The following is a 14,563-nucleotide window of genomic DNA, read 5'->3' as shown; positions in this document are numbered from 1 at the left end:
ATTATATACAATAAATTATAGATGACAGATTGAAGATAATTTGTTAAAATTTGTTTCTTATAGGGAGATATATGCATGCTCACAAAATGCTGTACCTTTCACTGTATGATACTTTTAACACATTAATTTCACATATTATTAGTTCAAGGTTGTCTAATCAGACTTTTATTGAATTTTGGGATATTAAAGTAGCAATGACATAAAATTATTCTATATGGACACCAAAATGTTTTGCCTGAGTACAGTTACTAAAATGTATGTGTAAGGCTTACCATTATTTAAAGAATGATTATTCTTATTTAAGAAATTATGCAGTAAATGAAAATGAACACCCTCCTAAGATGAATTAATTTCTATAGAGTGAATATTGCACTCATGCAAAGATGCAGCTGACAAATATAGGAAAAGATTATGGGAGGAACAGCTGTCAAGGAAGTTGTTATCTGCCAGGTTTGCTTGGAATGCCATGGAATTCTCAGGAAACCAGAATATCTCCCTGCCAACACTATTTAGCTCATTGATTACTAGAAGCCTTTGAAATTACATTAAGAGGGTCTAATTTTACAATTCTAACTCCTCTTGAGGGGAAAAGCTCTCCCAGGATATTCGATCTTTACCATTGTTAGTGGGTTCTTAGCATCATTTATCTCTCCAGTTACCAACTGGTTTCAACTCCATTGTAAATATGTATATGTCTAGTATGCTTCAGATTCCCACATTTCCTCAGAAGATTTCAAAAGTGAAAAATTAGTTTAAATGATCATAGTTTTGATAGCCTTATTAAAGCAAGAAAATGCTTTAGTTCAGTTAGAACTCCAAGAAATCATCTCTGTACCTTAAGCAAGGATTGAAGACTTACATCCTGTGCATTTTTATCCATTCAGAGTGGCTGTCAGCTTTTACTGTAATACATTTTACTTCAGTTGTCATAAATGACCCACACACCATAGAAGGTCATATTTTCTGGGCTGCTAAATGTTTTAAAGGGAAGATGATTTCAAACCTCTCTTCATAACTAGAAATTTCTCCCTTAAACGTTTCCCTCTTTTTTAAAATTACTATCCTACCAGTATTATTGAATAGCTATGGGTCATAGAGCCCTTTCTCCAAGGAATTAAAAATACCTCTTGCCTAAATTATTACAATAGCTTCCTAACTGGTCTCCCTAGCTTCAATTTCTCTTCTCTCCATTCCATCCTTCATTGTTATTCAGTTGTGTCCAACTATTCACGACTCCATGGAATGTGCTTTCCATGGGTTTTTCATGGCAAAGATATTGGACTAGTTTCCTATTTAATTCTTCAGTCAATTAAGGTAAACATAGGTTAAGTGACTTGCCCAGCATTACAGATCTGGTCATTTTGGGGGATTATATTTGAATTAAAGTTTTCCTGACTTCAGGCATGATGCTCTATCTACTGAGCTACCTAGCTGCCTCTCTACAATTGCCCAAATGATGTTGCCAAAGCCCAGATCTGACCAAGTCACTTCTCTGTTCAATAAATTCCAATGGTTCCCTATTACCTCTAGGATCAAATAAAAAATCTTTTATTTGGCATTTAAAGTTTTTTACAACAAAGTTCCAAACCAGCTTTCCAGGATTAATATGAATTATTCTCCATTTTGGATTAGTGGTCCCTCCAAACTGGCTTTGTTTTTGTTCCTCGTGTTAACATTCCATTCTCCACGTTTATGCTTTTACTCAGGCCATTCTCTATGCCTGAGATATCCTCCTTCCTCAACACAAACCCTTAAAATCCTTTATTTCTTCTAAGTTCAACTTCAATGAAGCCTTTTTCAGTTCCCTTTCCCAATTTCCCATATTTGCAAATTCTTTATATTTACCTTGAACATGATCAAAAAAAGAATATGATCTGGTCACATAGCAAGAATGAGGGATAACTGGTGAACAGCTCATGTCTTCCAATAATAACTTGGATGTCAAGAGAAAGCATGGAAGGTCCCAACACATTGAGGAGCCACCTTTTTTTAAGAAAACATAGATGAGAGCCAGCCAGAATGGTGGGTATGGATGAAATGTGATCTTCACAGAGAGGGAGACACATATTAATAAAATCACCAATCTATTTGAGTATTATTAAAAAGTCATCTCTGGTATATTCATCTAGCCCTGGTCTTGGCTACATCTATAATAAAATTTACAATACTTTAAAACCTAAAGTTATCCTATTCCAGAAGTGTTGGACTCACCCTTAAAACCCCCCAAGTGCCTTAGAGCCAGATTAAACTGTAAATGAAAAATGTTTAACAAAATAAAATTTCAATAAAACCTAGACAATGTTAAATTGTGAATTTCTAGACTGATATGCAGCCAACAGGAATCTGTTTCTATTTGAGTTTGACACCACTGGTCTGTATCATCCCTTTTGAAACTAATGAGCACACTTTAGTCTATCACCCTCCTTCATTTTGTCACTAAATTATAAGCTGTTCAATCTATAGCCACTGATGTGAGGAAAAAGATTTTTTTTTTCCTGAAAGACCTAGCATAATACTATCCAAGAAGAAAGGATATATACAATAAGTTGGCACTTCAACCCCTTCCACCCTTCTCAAAGGGGTCCTCTCAGAGGAGAGGACCCTCCTCTGAGTCTTCTCATGGAATGAGATGTGGACGGATTCCAGCAAACCCTGGAATGTACAACCTGGTTCTGAATCATCCCTATTCTGGGGTGGACCCAGAAAAGTTTCATAAGAGCCCAAAATCTCCCTCCACATTTGATCTCTATTTAGGTTTCACCAGGATCGAATTCAGTATTAACCCACCTTAAGTGACTTATTCCTGGAAGAGCCTTTTAGTTGACTAACACTTGTCTTATTGGTACCTCCTTCTCCATGAGGAAGCACCTAGAAGAAATGACCTTTCCTTCTAAGGGGAAAAGAAGGAGGAGGAGGATTAAAGAAGAGGAAGAGGAAAAGGAGGAGGAAGAGAACAAAAAGAACAAGAAGAAACATTTTTTTCATTATTAAAAAGCTCATCTGGTTCACTTTGAAATTTTCTTTTTTACTTAAAAGACATGCATAAAAGAAAACTTCTAGCAGCTTTTATGGTTTGTAATCAGTGTGGTAATATTGATACTTGAATAAAGAAATTTTGTTAATCTCAGCCCCTTGACACCAGTTTCATGCAGGAAATTCTTCTGATTTATCACTGCTTTGCCCTATACTCATATCTTAGACAAAACAGAATAATCGAGTTACCATAGTAGATAGGTAGGTCTGTGAGTGAGTGATAACCTCTCTTTCTTCATAGTGGTTCTCAATCAACACATCCTATCAAAGGGCCAATTTCTCATTTTTACTATCCTCTCATCATTGGATTCATGATCTCAATGAATTTTCCACAATATCACCATCGATTAACATCATCTTTCCTCTTGCTCTCTTTTCTCAGATCAATCAATAAAATTATTTGGATTCTGTCTTGAGTCCACTATCAATTTTCCCAATCAAATCAATGATATCAACAGACAAGTTAATTTTGAATTTTTCTTCAATATCAGTATGCTTTGCAGAAATCTAGAAATGTCACTACTATTCACTAAGCCACTTTACTGGAATTGGACTGACCTCCAATATATAGAATATGAAAGAGAAATCATCTTGATAGAATACATTTCATAATGTTCATTTAAAATATTTGTTTCCTAGAATTGACCTGTAATATTAAATATAGGTACCTAATTTTTCAGCCATTGTTTCTCCTCATATATAAGAAGGTAATAGTAGATCCTCATTATATTATGCCATTATACCATAAATTCTGTTAAAAGTAATTAAAATCTATATACCTTCAATTATATAAGCCAATAAAGGGAAGGTTTATGGAATAATGCAATTCAACAGATAAGCAGATAATCTGCTGCTACACTAGGATTTGCTAGTGTCCTAGCAGTCATTGAATAACTTCAGGCAAATTAATTTAATTATCTGGCCTGTTTTCTTATCTATAATAGTTAGATATAATAGTTTCTTGGCTTCCTTACATCTCTAGATTTTAAGAGCAGAGAATAACTAGGAACTTATGGCAGTAATCTAGAAGTATAGGACTAGGGACCCTGATTAGAGTGGAAACTGTAAGAATGGAGAAGGAAAAAAGGAAAAGCTATATGAAAAAATATTCTATAGCAAGATTCAATAGGTAAGTGTTTTAAGGTAATTGATTCAAATGGATATAAAGGTGTGAAATAGAAATAGGAAACATTTCAAGGATTTAAGGTAAGTAGACTTGGCAACTAGGTAACTAAACTCAGTGAATAGAGCACTGAGTCTGGAATTAGGAAGTATTCATGAGTTCAAATCTGGTATCAGATACTTAGTAGTTGAGTGATCCTGGACAAATCACTTAGCCATTTATCTCAGTTCCTTATATGTAAAATGAGTTAAGAGAAAGAAATGGCCAAGAAAACCCCTAAGAGGGGTCACAAAGAGTCAGACACAACTGGGAGAATGATTATACTTTAAAAGAATACTTCAAGAATTACTATTTCATCAATGTGGGCACTCATTCCTTTTGTGCAATTCACATCCCACCCCACCCCCAAGACTTAATAAATGATCTTTGAGAATTGCTGTGGCTGGAAAATTCATCACCCTACAGTAAAGACAGTGAGGAGTCTCTCATAATTTAGGCAAGCTAATCCCAATAATAGACATATTCTTCACTGGGTCTGCACTCAAAACATTTCCCCTTTGGTAAGACCTGGAACACCTTCAAAAATCCAGGGCCATCACTGTGCTATGATGAGAAATAGGAGAGTAAGAATAGCAGAGAAATAGGATTTTATTTTTAGAAAACTCTAGCAAACCTTAGTATTTGCTCAACTAAAACTCTAATAAACAGATGCTTCCACAACCTGTGTTACAGCAAAGACAATTGATTTTTGAAATAGAGCAGTCATGTGGAAGGAACCCAGTTCAGTTCAGGGAAGATAATAAATTTGTCTTAGACATGTTGAATTTGAGATGATAGCAGCTTATTGAAGTGGAAATTATGGACAATACCATGAGTTCTCAATAAATGCTTCATTATAAAACTATAGTATCATAACTGGTCAGGTCCTCTTCACATCATAGAATCTGGAGCTGAAACAAACCTTGGAAATCAACCATTCTGGTCCTCTGGACTTCTTGAAGTTATTGGTTTTGGATTTCTTTCTCTACCTTGATTTTTTTTAAAAAGAAACTTTTAATCAGAACCTAATGCACTTGCCTTTTAATGTCATTTCAAGAGAAGAAATTTATTTTAAGTGAAAAGGCTATAATTATAATATCTTTTTCTGATCTAACCAGGTCAGCAGCAGATTGAATTATTCTATTCAATAAAATTAAATGCCTCAGGATAATTCTCCTGTAGAAGAAATGGCCAATGAAGTCTACAAAAAAGTCCCCCAAACATCACACTAGTGAGGCAGAGCTTATAAACACCATGTACATTTCATAACTGTATTAAATATGATTGACCCATGACTGTCATAAAGAATTGAAAATTGTTCACCGCTGAGTGGTTCTCAAATTTTTGTTCTCAGTTTCTCTATCCTATTAAAAATAATTGAGGATCTGTTTTGTTTATGAAGGTTGTATTTATAGATATTTATCGTATAAGAAATAAAAACTAATTTTGAATTTGTAGACCTTCTGAAAGGGTTTCAGAAAGCACCAGGATTCTCTGGATAATACTTTAAGAACCACTACCTTAAAGCAAGGAAAAAAAAAAAGAAAGAAACTAGTATCTGGTCTGATTATCTATCTTGCCAAGGAACCACATTCCTTCTAACTTCTACCCCATGATATTGCACTATTCTTTTTTTCTTCAATTTGTCCCCATATTTTTCTTTTTCTCCTGCCTTTCTCCTCTACACACACTGCCATTCTTTTTATTAGTCCCTATCAAAAGAGAATGAAACAGGAGAGGAATATAGAGAACCAAAGAAAGAAGTTGGTAGGAGAAGAAATAGAAATGAGATAGATAATGAAAAACTAATCATGAGACCCAGACCTCAATTCCTTTCAAGTGCCATCTCCTACCAGAGTCTTTTCTGATTTTACAGCTATTGGAATTCTCTGGTTGAATTCCTGATCAAACTAATAATTTTTAAAATCCATTGTGTAGGATTTTTATTGCATCTTTCTATGAAGAAGGGCATACCCATTGGACTGACTCATGATTCATTGCTGATCCGATACATAAAAATTGTATCATGTCACTTTAACTCCCTGAGACTCAGTTTTTCTCTCTTTAAAATTAGGCTTAATTAAGCTGATCTTAAAGCCAGGTAGACTTGACTTCAAATATCCCTCTGATTCATACTGACTATGCAGCCCTAGGATAGCCACTTACTCTCTCTGTGCTCCCAACAGTTCTCTACTCTTCAAAGTATGCACCCATTTGTACTGGTAAAGAGTATTCCTCACCAAGAGCTTTCTAAAATGATGAAATTTTATAGGCCTATTTAATTTTTGTAAGTACTTAACTCACTTGGTTCTTGTGAGAGTAAAATGATATAATCTCTGTAAAGTAGTTAGAAACTTTTCAGCTCCAGGCTATCTTTTTTTTAGATTTTATATTACTCATTAGTTTAGTACTTTCCTTCACACATTCCAGGGTCTTGTCAAACCAGCCTACATACTTTACTTGGCACACTAGTCTCAACTTCTATCTCCATGTCTTTGAGCAAAGTGCCCTTGTACCTGAGATGTGTTCTTTCCTCATTTCCTACTCTTAGAAACCCCAGCCTCCTTCAAAACTCAACTCAAGCACAAACCCTTAGAGGAAACGTTTCTTATATCCCAACTGATATCTAGCCTTTCCTTAATTTGTGTGTATTTTATATTTATGTGCATGTCGTTTCCTTCAACAGTATATTGATTCCTTGAAGCCATGGACAATTGCGGGGGGAGGGTTGCCTTCAAATACTTGGGAACTTTCAATATACAGGTTACCTAATTAGGGCTTAAATGAATGCTTGTTGAGGGAGTGATTGATGTTATTAGTTATTGTTATTATATAACTTCAAGTTTAACTTGAAACATTGAAAAAAATATAAATAGTACAAAATATAAACATTGAAACAATCATTTTAAAATGCTTTCTATGCAATTCTTTCAAGGATGCCAATACTCCCCTAGAACCAAATTGTTCTAACAGTGTGGGAATAAAGGAAAATGAAAAGAGAAAATGAGAGGGAAAAATTGTTTTCAGAAGAATACAAAAATATTTTTTAAAGGGAGCCTAGGTGTCAGCCCTGCCAAGTGTTTAGAATTGAATTGAATTAAATCACCAGGATGGTTTCCTTCCTCCCCTTTTCTTTATCAATAGAGATCTGCTTCACATAGCCTGAAATATCTTCCTAGAAAACACTGGTATACTACATCCCCCCCTAACACCCAAAACAACAGTGAGAGGAAAAGATAGAGAAGAACCAACTAATTCCCACTTACCTCCAGGATTCTGTAGAGATTGAAGGGAGTTCATTGGCAGAAAGACAAAGGTTCAGTTCCCCATTTCGGACACATACTGGCTGTGTCATCCTGGATAAATCTGTCCAGTCAACTCTGTAGAGCTATAAAGTACAAAGATGATGTTGATGTACATTGGGAAATGAAGTTTTCCTTTTCTTGGAGTTCCAATGGAATCACAGTTCAATTCCCCTATCTTGATCTGCAGAGATATTCCATGGACTTTCTGGGATATTTCATAGGCCATGGATGCTTAACTTGGGGAGGAGTCCATGTATAGATTTAAAGACCCATGAGCTTAGATAGAAAAAGTGGAGAGAATTACATCTTTATTTTTACTAACCTCCAGCTGAAACTGGAGATGTTTTACTTTTCTTAAGTCTAGTCAGTTATCAAAACAAAAAATCAAACCTTGATTTGTAATTTGCTGATTTCTGAGAGGTAAATACTCACATATATCAATATCCCCTTGGACATTTCCTGATCCCAGATCTCTTCCCTTAAGAAGTCGTTCTATATTTCCTTCTATTTTTGTATTAAACTGCAACTATGGATAGCCACTAAATTATTATTTTTTTAATTTTACTGTTTTAACTTGGACTCCCTAGACTACAAAAACATCTCCACATGTATAGTAGAACAGAAAAAGAATATTATATTTGGAAAAAAGAATTTCTACTATATCCAGCTTGCTTTTTATATATATAATAAATTCAGCATTTTAGTTTCAAAGCTATGCTATTTAGTTGACTTTCCTTCTGAACTTCCTTCTGTTCTCTTCTGTACATTTTTTTAATGTTTCAGAGTCTTTTCTATCTTTTCATCTTTTTGACCAACAACATCTCTGGTATCTCTTTGCCAAGTGGGAAAAATTCCCAATCCTTATAACAAAAATACTCAAGCAAAACAATCCATACATTTTCCATATACAAAAATGTGCGTTTTATTCTGCATTTCTCTGTCAGGAGGAAGTATTGTGCTTTGTCATTGGTCCTCTGAAAACATGGTTGGTCATTGCAATAATTACAGTCTTTCAAACATGCTTTTCTTTACAATTATGTTGTTGTTATAGTCTAAATCATCTTTCTGTTCTGCATCAATTCATATATATCTTCTTAATTTCTTTGATACTATCCCTTTCATCATTCCTTACAATACTATTCTATTAGCTTTACATGTCAAAATTTGTTCAGTCATATTCCAGTTGTTGAGGACTCTCAGTTTCCATTTCTTTGCAAAAACAAAAAAAGAGTTGCTATAAATATTTTGTACACATGTCCTTTTACTCTTTGATTTCTTTGTGATTAATAATAATAATAGTTATTTTAATAACTAGCATTTACAGAGAGCTTATAGTTTACCTTTTACATATATTATCTTATTTGAGTCTCACAACAACTCTTTTAAATAGATGCAATTATCCCCATTTTTAAGATGAGAAAACTGGATCTAAGAGAAATTAAATGACCCCTGAAGTTACAGAACAGATATCATTGGGTTAAAGGATATGCACAGTTTAGTGACATAGTTGCAAAATTTTGATAGGAAAAACTCAATGGTCCTTTTGCTCTAGTCATACTTCACTTGGAATTCTTTGCTCAAATTTTAGGCTCAAATTTGGTGAGACAGAGGGAGATTCAGAGACAGAGACAGAGACAGAAAGACAAGAGAGATAGACAGAGACTGAGACATAGTGAGAGAGAAATAATATTCAGAAGATTATAAATTCAAATTTAAAGCTGAAATGCTTGAGGCATAAAAGTCTACCCCCAAATGAGGAAACTGAGAGCTAGAGAGCTTAAGTGGTTTGCCGGTGATGACACAGAAGGAAAGTGGCAAAATTGGAATTTGAATAGAATCTGACTCCAAATCTATCCTTCCTCCAATGATTAAGCTTTCAGCAAGGCTGGGTTGAGAATTCATATCCTTTGAGGATTATTTGAAGAAAATGGGCATATTTAGCCTGTCCAAGAAATTATTCAGTTCAGTTCTATAAACATTTATTAAGCACCTATTATGTGCCGGACATTGTATTACTGAATACAGGGTAGTTATCCTGAAGAGGAGCCATGTGGATAAAGAATCATTCTTTCTGACCCCAGAGAGAAGAATAAGGAACAATATTTGCAGGGAGGCCAGCATAGTCTTAAGGTAAGAACTGTCCATAAGCACAATGGACTGTTTACAGAAGTAATGGATTCTCTCTTTTAAAGTCTACAAGCAAAAGCTGGATGACCTCTTGTCAGGAATGTTGTAAAGAGAATTCCTGCTCAGGTCCAGGTCAGACTGGATGGCCTTTGAGACCTCCACTAACTCCAAGATTCCAGGATCCTGTGATTCTGATAAGAGCATTGATCAAAGTGTTAATGTGACTATCTTATTATCAAAGTGCTAATCAGTGCCTATTTCTGCTGACACAAAACTATTCCCTGTAGAATTCAAAAATTTTAAATGTTTAAGAGGCCACTGGAATATATATATATAACGTCTAATTTAACTCTGGCCAATAACATGATGTAGTAACACTAAAAAACAAACACCAGGGGGAGATGCAGCTCTACAAAAGGAACTATAGAAACCCTGAGGGTCGCTTTAGATACACAGCAGGCTGGTGAGTCATCTCTAGCAAAGCAAAGAAATCGCTAATAAAAAGGGAATTCTGTTAAGGACATAAATTGCAAAAAGCCTTTTATTTATAGTTCTGTGAATTAGCTTGAAAACTGTATTTCTGCATCCACGCTCAGCTGTAGGATTTTTCAATATTTGTTTTAAGTGTAGAAAATGTAGAAAATACTTCATTTTAGTTTTGGGTCATGGAGCTACCTACTTTTCATTCTCCCCCACCACCATCATCACCCCCAGGCATATTTATATATAAATTGTTATTTTAAACAGTGATCAAGCTAGCCAGAGCTCTATTATTGAGATTTTTCTTTCCTCTCAGTACCTCTCAGGAAAGAGTTCCTTTCCCTTGTGTGGCCATAGAGAGCATTCAGCTTTCATTACTGATTATACAGCCTTCTTCAAGGGCAAGCCCCATCAGTACCAGGGCTTTGTTATCATTTCTGTTGCCACCAGGTGCTTGCCATCCCATCTCTCAAGAATGAGAGATCAAAGGTATGTTCACATCTGCTGCTCCCTCTCCACTCCCCACTTTTAATCTACTATTGGTTTCCTAAAACAAATAACACCTTTACAACCTAGGCTGTATTATGCTTTTAGAAAGGAAGAATAAATTAACTGCAAACAAAAAAACAACCAGGAACAAAACATATCTCTGTGGTAGAAAGTAGGAAGCACTGCAATCTGGGATTAATTTTTCCCTCAAAGAATATAATGCTGGGGATGAATACAGAGAGGCTTGGAGAGACTTACATGAACTGATGCTAAATGAAATGAACAGAACCAGATCATTATATACCTCAACAACGATACTGTATAAGAATGTATTCTGATGGAAGTGGATTTCTTTGACAAAGAGAAAATCTAATTCAGTTCCAATTGATCAATGATGGACAGAAGCAGTTTCACCCAAAGAAAGAACACTGGGAAATGAATGTATTGTTTGCATTTTTGTTTTTCTTCTTGGGTTATTTTTGCCTTCTGAATCCAATTCTTCCTGTGCAACAAGAGAACTGTTCGGTTCTGCATACATATATTGTATCTAGGATATGCTGTGACATATTTAACATGTATAGGACTGCTTGCCATCTGGGGGAGGGGGTGGAGGGAGGGAGGGGAAAAGTCAGAACAGAAGTGAGTGCAAGGGATAATGTTGTAAAAATAAAAAATTACCCAGGCATGGGCTCTGTCAATAAAAAGTGATAATTATGAAAAAAAAAAAAAAGAAGAATATAATGCTGGGATGTATAAATAAGATTCTTGCAATGCTGAAATAACTAGAGGAACATAGGGAATAATATATTTTTAACACTTGCATGGGCCTATAACATCAGTAATATATTTTCAGGACTGGTATGGATATACAACTAGAGTTTATTTTTTCATCCTATGTCAATTTTTGTCCATGTCTTTCCTTAAGTCCTCCATAGAAGATTTATCCAACATGTTGGAGGTTTTCCAAAAAAAATTTAGCAACTCTATCTATCCATCCATCTCTTCACTCATTCTTACTGCATTATTAACCCACCCCTTTCTCTGGTAGATCTCTGTTGGTGTCCTTCATGCTACTTCCTACATGTAAATCATCAGCAGTAATGTGATCCATTCTACTACAACTAATCAAATGCTTGAAGACTTGAATAATAGGTAGCCTAGTAACTTCTGGATCAACTTCTTTTACTTTTGGAAAGTTCTACTTGCTGGAAGTTTCATTGTGTATAACTTAAATATGCCTCATTATGTTATCTATTCATAACTTTTAGAGTTCAGCCCTCTTAAGTCAAGTAGAACATGGCTAATGCAACTTCACTATGATAGTCTTTCATATTCTTGAAAACAATTAGCATTTCCCAAACTTCCCTACTACCTCTCCAAAGTCTTCTCACTTCCAAGCTAATCATTTCAAGTTCCTTTAAAAATCCTCATATGACTCTAGATTACATGTCTACTTAGTCTCAATGTCATACTAATTATCCTTCTCTAGCCATTATCCTAGACTATCCTGAGTTGCCCATCCCTAGAAATGTATATCCTAATTATATCATTATGATATAATGGAAATATCATTGAATAGGTTGTCAGAAGATCCATCCTAATTCTATGTCTGCCATTTATATATTGTGTGACCTTTGGCAAACCACTTAACTTTTCTTCACTTGTAAAATAGGTATATTGTATTAGAAAAGTTATCTCTGGAATCTTTTCCATCACTAAGACTGTAGCTGAGATATTGGTTATTCAGTTCAATTCAGTTAAACAAATACTTATTACAAATATTTTTAAATAAATAGTCCCATAAGTAATGATGACTATTTTTATTACTGGAAAAGAATAATCATTATCATCAAATATTTATTGAACACTTACATTATGTAAGGCACGATCACTCCTGGAGATAATAGAATGAGCTAAATGACTTTTTCCCATATTAGAATGACTCCTTCAGCTGAAAGTGACTTGAACTATTTTATATAACTAATTTTTGTTAATCCTATGGCTTTTATTAACCCCTAGAGTAGCTATTTTTATATACAGAAAGGGGAATAGGAATAGACCTAAGTCCTGGAAGGTCTATTCTCCACCCAACTCTCCCCACCCTCCAAAAGAAAAACCCATACTATGGAAAAATGCTAAAAATATAATAACTTGTATTGATAAGTTCTTTGAAAATACAAATGTATCTGAGAGAATCAAATGAGAGGATATTTGTAAAACCCTTGGCATATTAAGCCAGTTACCAGTGATTCAATTCAATATAGTCCTAGTGTCAAGTAGATCCAAGTTTAAATCCAGCTTTAGATATTGGTTAGCTGTGTGACACTGGGCTAGTCATTTAACTTTCTTGCCTCAGTTTCCTCCTCTGTAAACTAGGGATAATAATATCTCCTCCCTTAAAGGGTTATCAGGATCAAATGAGAGATTACTTGTAAAGCTCTTAGCACAGTGCCTGGCACATAATAGATGCTTTAGAAATATTTATTTCTTGCCTTTCCCTCTTAATTAAGCAACTAGACTTAGGGGGGAAAAAATGGTATTAGGCATGGGTGATAAGAACAGAAGCTCCTGTTCTTACAAGGTCCATAAATATTGAGTCAGATCCTTTAAAGCTACATAGACATATAAATATATGTCTATGTATATGTGTATATATATATATATATATATATATATATGAGTTTTTTATGTCTTTTTATTTCAAAAATTCCAAAAAGACTTTATTTAATTTTTTCTAATTCCCTGGGTTTTTTTCTTTTTGTAATGCAATAAATACTCAAGTATTAAAAAAAATATCTAAAAAGGAATTTGAGAGCTCCTTCCAACTATGCAGATGATAATCTTTCCATAGCTGCCCATCCTATGTAATTTTCATACATATCCTCCCATGAATCCACCTTTTTCATTGCTTATCTGTACCATGTAACCAACTCATCTTCTCTATTTAATGACATCTTTTACTCCTATTCTACTTCAGAGTTCCTCATTGGTTTTCTGTAACTAGCAATATATACCCACCATACATAAAATTCTATATAATCTTATGTAAATTAAACTCTTATGGTGTAGTATGATAGACATTTATTACATGCACACTATGTAAATAACACTGTTGGGTGCTTTGAAGTTTTAAATAATAGTTGGCATATATAAGATACATCTTTGAGGCTTAATCAACTCAAAATTTAGTAGAGAATTAAGACAAAAAGAAAGATAGTTATCATACACTATATTACTTGATTTCAAAGCAAAATGCTGTGAGAGCTCTGATAGCAGAAAGTATTACCAACCAAAAAGATTTAGAAGTTTTCTTGGAAAAAGTGGCATTTTAATTCAACTTTAAAGGATGGGCAAAAAGTAAATGTGGTAGGCCAATGTGAGAATTTATTTTGTTTAACTATGTATATTTGGTACAATGATTTAGCTTTTCTTTTTTTTTTTCTTTTCTTTTTTGTTTTCAATTGAGAGAGATAGATAGGGGGAAGAGGGCAGAAATTAGGCATACCGAAAATGTAAAGAAAATAATAGGCAGATGAGAACAAATCAAAGACAAACAGGACAGCTTTGAAAATTATATATTGAACTGAATATATACTTTAAAAAGAAAAGCAGGTTCTACAAAACAGAGGTTTCCAATTTTACATAAAGTCCCTCCTTCAGTTCCAAAATGTATATGAAAATGCTAGTTTTTGGTAATATGTTTCAAGTTCAAGATTACTTAAAGATTAGATTTTGCCTAAAACAGTATGGTACAGAGGAAAAGGTGCTGGATTTACAATTAGGTGACTGGAGTTCAAATTCCAATTCCCTTACTTAATTAATGTATAAATTTGGAATTTCTAAGCATCTCTGGGACTCAGTTTCCTCACTGATAAAATGAGATAAAAATAGGCTAGATGATTTCTGAGGTACCTCCCTTCTCTAGATAGTATAATAGATAATATGCCAGTTCTCCAATAAGAGGGAC

The 14,563-nt window shown here is 34.3% G+C and overlaps 1 protein-coding gene and 1 long non-coding RNA gene across 9 annotated transcripts in view; one reads left to right on the top strand and one right to left on the bottom strand.

Annotated features, from left to right (window-relative positions):
• Window positions 1-14,563, top strand: part of DLGAP1 (DLG associated protein 1) — a 1,087,876-nt gene that overhangs the window by 898,392 nt on the left and 174,921 nt on the right. The gene's annotated exons all lie outside the window — the stretch shown is intronic.
• Window positions 1-14,563, bottom strand: part of LOC116421652 — a 70,878-nt gene that overhangs the window by 41,158 nt on the left and 15,157 nt on the right. For both annotated transcript variants that reach the window (XR_004232132.1, XR_004232133.1), the window contains exon 2: window positions 7,462-7,583. This is a non-coding gene — a long non-coding RNA (uncharacterized LOC116421652). The remainder of the gene's footprint in view (window positions 1-7,461; window positions 7,584-14,563) is intronic.

Source organism: Sarcophilus harrisii, chromosome 1 (assembly GCF_902635505.1).
Source record: "Sarcophilus harrisii chromosome 1, mSarHar1.11, whole genome shotgun sequence".
NCBI classification, from domain to species: Eukaryota; Metazoa; Chordata; class Mammalia; order Dasyuromorphia; family Dasyuridae; genus Sarcophilus; species Sarcophilus harrisii.
Note: the sequence above shows the minus strand (reverse complement) of the source record. Positions and strands in the feature narration are given on the sequence as shown.